The sequence below is a fragment of the Leptonychotes weddellii genome, chromosome 5 (assembly GCF_054177405.1).
Source record: "Leptonychotes weddellii isolate Sample4059 chromosome 5, ASM5417740v2, whole genome shotgun sequence".
Lineage (NCBI taxonomy): Eukaryota > Metazoa > Chordata > Mammalia > Carnivora > Phocidae > Leptonychotes > Leptonychotes weddellii.
In genome coordinates, this window is record NC_138373.1 from 132183645 (window position 1) to 132193788 (window position 10144).

At 39.5% G+C, this 10144-nt stretch overlaps 1 long non-coding RNA gene across 1 annotated transcript in view; it reads left to right on the forward strand.

Moving 5' to 3' along the window:
* The first annotated feature begins 2679 nt into the window (after nucleotides 1–2679).
* Nucleotides 2680–10144, forward strand: part of LOC115942865 (uncharacterized) — an 8104-nt gene continuing 639 nt past the window's right edge. The window contains exons 1-2 of the long non-coding RNA XR_004077448.2: nucleotides 2680–2905; nucleotides 4434–4564. This is a non-coding gene — a long non-coding RNA (uncharacterized LOC115942865). The remainder of the gene's footprint in view (nucleotides 2906–4433; nucleotides 4565–10144) is intronic.

The following is a 10144-nucleotide window of genomic DNA, read 5'->3' on the forward strand; positions in this document are numbered from 1 at the left end:
AAGTCCTAATAAATGAAGAAAACATTTCTCATTCATTGAAATGGAAAACACACAGAGAAAGTAGCTGGGTGGATTAAAACAAATCAGGGAGAAAAAAGAAGCTTGTGTGATAATGGCAGGAACAAAGAAAATGGGCGAGATAAAGAAAGAGGAGAGATAAATACAAGGACACAGGGAAACAAAGAAAAACAGACTTCTCGAGTCCTTGGGAAAGTCCTGAAGAACATACAGTGAGGAAGATGCCCTTTTGTTTGAACAAAACTAGCGGTGTTTCTGAATACCCAAGTGTTTAGGAGCAAATAACCAGAGCACCTGATGGCTACCTGGATTGTTCACGCCAAGATTTTAGAGTTTTCCAGTAGATCAAGATTAATGTAGCCTTTTCTATTTGCTCCTAATATATTCGTTTCAATACAGATGAAAGTAAGAGGAAATTAGAGGAATAAGATTTCCTCCTCTATCCTAGACCAAAATATATAATGTGTCCCCATCTCCTATGCTCTGGTTCCCCCTCTGGCACCATTCTGAGGTTTGCCCTGATTCCTGTAAAATTAATTTACAAAGGAGGCCGTTAAATTGACGTGGCTCTCAAGCCATGGTGGCCTACGTAAGCAAACTGAAATCTAAGCCTATAAAAGCCTCAAGGTTATGAAATCTAAGGACAACCAACCGCAAACAACCAATGAGGATTTAAGTTCCAGCCAATCAAATAATTTCCTTTCTTTGCTTCCACACTTTCTCTGTAAAGGTCTTTCCCTTTGCTCCTGTTGGCAGTGCACCCCCAACCACTCCCAGGGTGTCGCTGCCGGGTTGGAATCAGTCTTGTCTCAAATAAACTCTTAAAATGTGTCATATGCCTAGGTTTATCTTTTAACACTCCCTAACTGGGCTCTTGCATGAACCAGCCATGGGAAAATCATTTTACTCCTCTGAATCTCTTTCCTTTTCTATAGAGTGGAGAGAATCATTCATGGCTCAGGACTTGGCTCCCAGAATCTCAGTAGGGGGAAGGAGCTGAGGAGAGAACTTCTAGGACGACCTCAAACTGGATGTGTGAATCTCCACTGCATTATCCCACCTACCCACCAAACTTTATTTGCTTTTTCACCCCTCAATTTCCAACACTTTAAATTTTAGACTTTTGATATGACTTCATCTATGATATAGTTTTTCTGGAATTGTGTTCTATGAACAGAAAAATTTTGTGGCTTTTAAAAATTAAGGTGATATAGTTTCTGTTTTACGCATTATATATAAATGAAATATAAATTGAGGATAAGTGAAAATGACAACGCCACGTTTGGAAAATATTTTTAAAGGAAATATGGATTTTTTAATGTTGCTTTGGAACCAATGTGGGGAAGAAGTAAGTCTTAAAGGTGCATTCTTGAGGATGCTATCCCTCTATACCAGGGGATCCCAAAGTGTGATCTTAGACAAGCAGCAGAAGCAGCATCTGGGTATTTGTTAGGACTTCAAAATCTTGGGGTGCCTGGCTGGCTCAGTTGGTTAAGCATCCAACTCTTGGTTTCGGCTGGGATCATGATATCCAGGTCCAGGGATCGAGCCACATCGAGCCCCGCATCGGGCTCCACACTCAGCTGGAAATCTGCTGGAGATTCTCTCCCTCCCCCGTCACATGCACTCTCAATCTCTCTCTCTCTCTCAAATAAATAAATGAATAAAATCTTTAAAAAAAAAAAAAGAAATCAAAATCTCTGGTCCCATTGCAGACTTACTAAACCAGAGACTCTGAGGTTGAGGACCAGCAATCTATTTTCTAACAAGCCCTGTCCTTTAAAGTTTGAGAACAAATGCTTTATGCTATAAAGTGGGAAGCTTGGGTAGAGGGTGGGCTTAGTAGATAGGAAACAGAACAAGTGTGAATTGATGTGTTTTCATCATTAAAAATAAAGATAATATTAGGCTGAAGCCTGTGAAATAGTCAACTATTTTTGACCTACATAAAAGCAAAATAAGATTCAATCAAACGTGTATTTGGGGGGTATTATTACAAAGATAAGATACTTATGTAAAAAAAACCTTGCACAAAGTCTGGTTATGAAAGTTCAATAAACATTAGTTTCTCTTCCTCTTTCCTGATGCTTGAAAACATACTGATCAGGGCCTCTATTCTCAGAAACAAGCTCTAAAGTAATTTTCCGGTGTGCCTTCCAGTGCCCAAGAAAGATCAATGGCAGGCAGTTCACCCCCATACTCACCAGAAGGAACTGTGTTGTTAGACGAAGAATGTGCCACCAGCTCACGTTCCTCTAAGAAAATAAGTAGTTGCCACTCTCCAGTAATTAAGATAATTGAAGTAATAAAATGTCTAGATGTTTACCTACACATACCTCTGGACCAATATAGCAACTAGATTTCCCCTTAACTACCTACTTTTTTTCAGGTATTTGTATATGCCTAGTCCTTCCAAAATGTTTTCTTTCCAGCTACTTACCTGCAATTACATTCTTGTAAAATAACTGGCTTCCAGGAAGAGATGGAAATGAGCACTGGGCCCAGAAGCAATTCTGACTGTTGGCTGATGTCAGTGCAAATCAGGAGTTAAGTCCCAGGTTTCTCTTGTCACACTGGGTTTCTCAATGTGGTGCAATAGGTTGTGTTATTGGAAATTGCCAAGAAGGAAAAAGAGCACATCTTCTAACCAATCTATGTTAACTGAATGGGTAATGATAAATCTGCATGATTAAGCTAAATGCATCTTATAATCCTTGATAGCTTCAAAGGAAAAAAGTGGAGATGAAGTTGGAGGAGGAGGAGTAAGAAAGTAAGAAAGGAAAGCTAAATGCATCTTATAATCCTTGATAGCTTCAAAGGAAAAAGGTGGAGATGAAGTTGGAGGAGGAGGAGTAAGAAAGGAGTAAGAATGGAAGACTTTTCTTTGGTAAGTATACCTTTTCCCCAAATTAAAGTGCATAAAGGATCAGAATTCCGTCATATGCATCTTTAAATAGTGCTCTCTCCCACAGAGGGGAGGGAGAGACAGTCAATAAACAGTCAATACTCATGAATGACTTCAGGGACTAAAAAGAGGAAGGGATCTACAGACTTCCATATAGTAGAAGGTTGACAGGATACATACTTTATCGGGTGCCTTAGTGAAGACTTGCTGTGGACTGAATGTTTGTGTCCCCCAAAATTCATATGTTGAAACCCAAAGGAGATGGTATTTAGAGATGAGACCTGTGGAGGCTAATTAGGTCATGAGGATGGAGCCCTCATAAATGGAATTAGTGTCCTTAGAGTGAGAGACCAGAGCTCTTCTTCTTTCCCTGCCATATGAGGGTACAATGAGAACATGGCTCTCTGTAAATCAGGAAGAAGGTCTTCACCAGAACATGACCATACTGGCACCTTGATCTTGGACACTCAGTCTCTAAAACTATAAGAAATAAATGTGTGTTATTTAAGCTACCCAGTCTATGGTATGTTGTCATAGCAGCCCAAACTGACTAAAGTAAGACTTTATTTGCCATTCAGATTTTGAAATAATGATGCCCATCCTTACCATCTGCCCCCCTACTTCAAATTGATGTATTATTATCAAAGCACCTGTCAGTGTTGGAAATAATCCGTATGTTCAAAAGATCGATTTTTTTTTTCCTTTGGTAGAATATTAGTGCCCTGCCTCTTTGTTGGTTCTCACTTAATTGTTTGGGGAAATGAATCTGTCCTTCTCAGTTCATTCCCAGAGCACACAGCCAGATGGATAATAACCTTCCAGCTCAAATGTGAGGTTACAGTGCACTTGGGAGTTTGTAGTTATGTGTTTGCTTCCTAATGACAGTCTCTCTCATGCCTACCTAGTCCAACCCATCTGACCTCAATCTTTCAGATTTATCACCTGATAGCTGAGGGCAGGGCCACTTTGCAACCAAATTGGGGTGTGATATAAACAGTACAAGTTCTAAAAAGCCTGACAATCTTGAGATAATTGGAACTAGGTAAAGACCATCTGTTATGTATTCTGTTCTTTCTTAATTATTCTTATGCACCCTCCTTTCACATACAATTTTGTTTTGAATATTTATGTGTATCTGATCATAAGAGGAAAAAAATAAAGCTAGTTGTGTTTTACTGTGAACCAAAGATGCCTTCATCTGGTCAGTTTTCTCTGTCACCTAAGTATTAAAATTATGTTCCCCTAAATGAGATAGAAATACTTTTCTCTATTAACCACAAAAGCCTGAGAGTAATTTTTTTTCTCTTCAACCTGGCCTTTCTCACCTAGTCAAATAAAATGTTAAAAAGGATGAAAATGTACTTAACTTGAAGTTACATAAGGTCAACATAATGTTTTATACACACACACACACACACACACACACATACACACACACAGTCTTTTTGTTTCCTGAGAAGACTAAGTAGCTTTTCCTTCATTTCACCTCACTCTTTCCTCCCATATACAGGCCCCTACAGAATTGCTAGCCCAAAACACAACATAGAGGATCTTGTCAGAGAGGTTCAAGAGAGCATCATCCCTGCCAGCTCTCTTCGGCACACAGTCCATTCTCCCTGCTTGTGTCAAACCCATCGACATGTAAGTACGCTTAGCACTTTCCCAGTCCTCCTCCTGTGTGAGTTTGCTAGGACTGCCATAAAAAAGTACCAAGGACTAGGTGGCTTAAACTATAGCAGTTTATTTCCTCACAGTTCTGGAGGCTAACAGGTGTCAGCATGGTGGGGGTCTTCTGAAGGCTTATCTCTTTTCCTGTGTCTTCACCTGGTCTTCCTCTGTATGTGTCTGGGTCCACATTTTCTCTTTTTATAAGGACACCAGTCCCATTGGATTAGGGCTCACCCTAAGGATTTCATTTAACCTTAATTACCTCTTTAAAGAACTGTCTCCAAATATAGTCACCTTCTGAGGTACTGGGGGTTAGGACTTCAAGATATGAATTTGAGGTGGGGGATGTGAAATTCAGCCCAGAACACCCCCTTATAATAGCCAAGATATAAAAACAACCTAAGTGTCCATTGATAGATGAATGGATAAAGAAGAGGTGATATATATATATATATAGAAAAGGGTATTACGGAACCATACAAAAGGATGAAATCTCATCATTCATGATGACATGGATACCTAGAGGGTATTATGCTAAGTGAAATAAGTCAGAGAAAGACAAATACCATACGACTTTACTTATATGTGAAATCTAAAAAAAAAGCAAACAAATGGACAAATAAACAACAACAAGAAAATAGAAATAGACTATAGACTCATAAACAGAAAACAAACTGGTGGTTGTCAGAGGGGACGGGGGTCGGGGGGATAGGTGAAATAGGTTAAAGGGAAATTTAAGAAATACAAAACTCCAGTTATAAAATAAATAAGCCATGGCAATGAAAAAAATACAGCATAGGGAATATAGTTAATAATATTATAATAACTTCGTATGATGACAGATGGTTACTCTACTTATCGTGGTGAGCATTTCCTAATGTGTATAACTGTCGAGTCACCATGTTGTACACCTGATCTAATACAATATTATATGGCAGCTGTGCTTAAGTAAAAAAAAAAAAAAAAAAAGGGCGCCTGGGTGGTTCAGTTGGTTAAGCGACTGCCTTCGGCTCAGGTCATGATCCTGGAGTCCCGGGATCGAGTCCTGCATCGGGCTCCCTGCTCGGCAGGGAGTCTGCTTCTCCCTCTGACCCTCCCTCCTCTCATGTGCTCTCTCTATCTCATTCTCTCTCTCAAATAAAAAAAAAAAAAAAAAATCTTTAAAAGAAAAAAAAAAAGTAAATCCTGCCATTTGGGACAACATGGTCTGCCCTTGAGGGTATTATGCTAAGTGAAATAAGTCAGACAGAGAAAGACAAAATACTGTATGACATCATTTATATGTGGAATCTAAAGGAGCTGAACTCATAGAAACAAGGTAGATTGCTGGCGGCTAGGAGTTGGGGGTGGGGGAAATGGGAAGATGTTGGTCAAAGGTATAAACTTCCAGTTATAAGATAAATAAGTTCTGGGGATCTAATGTACAGCATGGTGATTATGGTTAATGCTATATTACGTACTTGACAGTTGCTAAGAAAATACAGTTGACCTTTGAACAACACATTTATAAATGTATTTTCTCTTCCTTATAATTTTCTTTTTTTTTTATTTAAAGATTTTATTTATTTATTTGACAGAAAGAGGCACAGAGAGAGAGGGAACACAAGCAGGGGGAGGGGGAGAGGGAGAAGCAGGCTTCCCGTGGAGCAAGGAGCCCAATGCAAGGCTCGATCCCAGGACCCTGGGATCATGACCTGAGCCAAAGGCAGACGCTTAACGACTGAGCCACCCAGGCGCCCCCTTATAATTTTAATAACATTCCATCTAACTTAAGTTTTAAAAGGACCATTCTGTCAGCTCTTTTGAGAACAGAATATAAATGGTGTTTGGCATGGACTGTGAGTATAATTTTATTATGTTCAGTAATATCTGGGCTAGATCCTTTATAAGCAAGCATGCTTAATATCTAAAAACACTTTCAAATGACCAAAGGCTGAGGAAAGGCCAGTGTAGATAAGCAAGTGTAAGAATGAAAGGCAGCCAGGAGTTAAGCTGGTGTTGTAAAATAGAACAGAATATGAGATTTCAATGAGTTGGCATGGATTAAGATCTTGGACCATTTGGAAAGTCTGAGAGCAGAATGAATAAATGTTGACCCTGTATCAAATAAGTAAAATAGTTCTTAAAGTTAAATTATGATGGATCATGGCTTTGTAGTGTTCAATTATCAAATATAATATAATCACCCCAAAATTAGTAGTTTAAAATAATAATAAAATTTATTTTGTTCATGAAACTGCAATTTGGGCAGAACTCGGCAAGAACTGCTCTATTTCTGCACAGCATCGGCTGGGAAAATTCAAAGGTTAAGGGCTGGACTCATCTGCAGTCTTTTTCACATATCTGATGGTTGATTCTTTCTCACATGTCTGATAGTTGATGCTGGAAAACTCAGACAGTGAGCTGGCACCATTGGGCTTCTGTGATACTGTGATTTATAATAAGAGAAATATGTATTTGGTTCTTATCCAGTTCTTTCCCGGCACAGAGGACCTAAAACCCTTGGAATTTCCTGTGATGAGAGCAATAGAGGTGTCTTTTGTTATGTTAATGAAGCACCTAGGGATGGGGGCTGGTTGCCAGGGGAACCAACTGTGATTAAAGGGTTGGCAACTTTCAGTCCCACCCCAGACATCTGGGGAGGGGAAAGGGGCTGGAGGTTGAGTTCAATCACAAATGGCCAAGGATTTAATCAATCATGTCTATGTAATGAAGCTTCCATAAAAACCCAAAGGACAGGATTTGGAGAGCTTCCAGGCTGGTGTACACAGGGAGATTTGGGAAAGAGTGGTGTACTTGGAGGGGGCACAGAAGCCCCACACACCTTCCCACATACCTTGATCTATGCATCTTTCCCATCTGGCTGTTCCTGAGTTACATCCTTTTATAATAAGTTGTGTGAGCTGCTCCCACAAATTAATCAAACCCAAAGAGGGTGTCATTGGAGCCTCCGACCTACAGCCAGTTGGTGAGAAGCACAGTTAACAGCCTGGACTTGTGATTGGCGTCTGACAGGTAGTCTTGTAGTACTGAACCCTTAACCTGTGGGATCCGAAGCTGTCTCTGGGTAGTGTCAGGACTGAGTTAAATTGTAGGACACCCAGCTGATGTCACAGACTTGCTTAGCGGTATGGGAGAACAAAATAACCCGAACGTCAGAATTGGTGATCAGAATCCTAGCTTCTGTAGGTCTATGTGAACTCTTTACCTGGTCTTTCTAGTATGGCAGTTTCAGGGTTACTGGAGTTCTTATATATTAACTTGTGAGTCCCAGGACAAATGTCCTGAGAGATAGAGAGAGCCTAGTAAAAGCTATATCACCATTTATGATCTAGCCTCAGAAAGCATACAGCTTCTCTTCGGCCACTTTCTATTTGCTACAAACTAGTTATATAATAAAGCCAGACTATATTCAAGGGGAAGAGATTAGGTTTCCCAGTTATATAGGAAAAGTTTCAAATAATTTGTGTACATGCTTTAAAACTACTACATAAATATTTTACTTACAGCTCTTTAGATACCTAGAACACACTTGCATCAGCCTCTGACCCTGATGTTGCCAGCCCTCTGAGCATAGCCCCTTTCATAGGCCTGCTAGTCCCTGCTAATCCCCATTCTGGAGAAGAGGCCTGAAAACCGATGAACCTCTGGGGGTCCTCCTATTTGTGCCCACCAAGGACAAAAAGGAATAATTAAGTTCCTAGAAACCATTTGGTGTTGTTGTGATGATATAGAGGAGGTCTAATGGAGAAGATGAATAGACAGTTTGCAATGGCAATCAAGCAATATAAAAAACTACTGACTCCTGGGCATCTCCACCCAGTCAACATCTGAACTCAATATATCCAAGGCTGACTTCACCTCTATCCTTCCTCAACTCTACCCACTTGTATTCCTTATTTTCATTTCCCTACCCACCACCCACTGCCATTGCTCAAATTAGAAATCTTGTAGTCAAGTGACATCCCCTCCCTCTCTTCCACTACCTGTATTCAAAAAGTCCACCCTTTAAATACCTCTTGAATCCATCTCCTCCTCTCTACCTCCATTGTTTCTGCCTTAATTCAATCCTCAACATCTCTCATTCATAGTAACTAATAAACTAGCTATTTAGCCTCTCTTATCATTTCCTCTTCTACACTGTCAGTTATAATCTTTCTAAAACAAAGATCTAATAAGGTCATTGAATAAAACAATGTTTCTTCATTACTCTTATGGTTCCTTATTAGTTATAGGATGAGGATTCCAGTTTTCTGCAGAGCAAAGAACTCCAGGTTTCATTTTTCATCTACAGGTGCACCCAACACTTTAATCACTGCATCCTTCTCCCACACATCATGTCCTCCCTTGCCTCTGTACCTATGGTCTGGTGTTTCTTCCAGGAAAGTTCTTTATGCCTTGGATCCATCAGTGAAAATCCTTCATTTTTCAAATCCCAGCTTCAATGTCACCTCTGTTAGAAAATCTTCATTCTAAGGCTGTGTTCATTACTTTTCTGTGTTCCATAGTATCTCATACTCACTTTTTTTTTTCATAGTACCATATGATTTCATAACTCACAATTTTCACACCACTACCCCATGAAATCTGTAAGTTCCTTAAGCGTACAAAACATTACCTTGTCCATCTTTGTATCTTACCAATCCAGCACATAAAATGTAGTCAATAAATATATACTAAACTAATGAATGAATAAATTAATTAGTATTTTTTAAGCTAGCACAAACTTTACACTTGCTCAAAACTTTCACTGATTTATACCCCAAAATTACTTCCCTTGTAGGTGATGTTTAAAATGGTGCCATTCCAGAGAATATTAGATCTGGCAAGGGATTCAGAGAATATTTAGTTCATTTGTGTCAAATTTTAGATAAGGAAGGCAGACTCAAAGGAGAAGGAAAGAAACAAATTACTGACCTAGCCATATCTACATATATATTTTATTTAATCTTCATGTCAAACATGTACCTCAGATGTTGTTAATTTTATTTTATTTATTTATTTTTTAAGATTTTATTTATTCATTTGTCATAGGCAGAGAGAGAAAGAGAGAGCGCGCACAAGCAGGGGGAGTGGCAGGCAGAGGGAGAAGCAAGATCCCAGCTGAGCAGGGAGCCCGATGTGGGACTCGATCCCAGGACCCTGGGATCATGACCTGAGCCAAAGGCAGACGCTTAACCGACTGAGCCACCCAGGCGCCGCCAGATGCTGTTAATTTTAGAGAGATTGTTTAATTTCCCCCTCTATCACACAGTGAACTAGGCTTCTAACCCTGCTTGCTTGTTGTTCTTTCCAATACATTCTATCTTTTACCTTTTTTCCTTCTTATTTATTTATTTATTTATTTTTATTATTATGTTATGTTAATCACCATACATTACATCATTAGTTTTTGATGTAGTGTTCCATGATTCATTGTTTGCATATAACACCCAGTGCTCCATGCAGAACATGCCCTCCTTAATACCCATCACCAGGCTAACTCATCCCCCCACTCCCCTCCCCTCTAGAACACTCAGTTTGTTTTTCAGAGTCCATAGTCTCTCCTGGTTC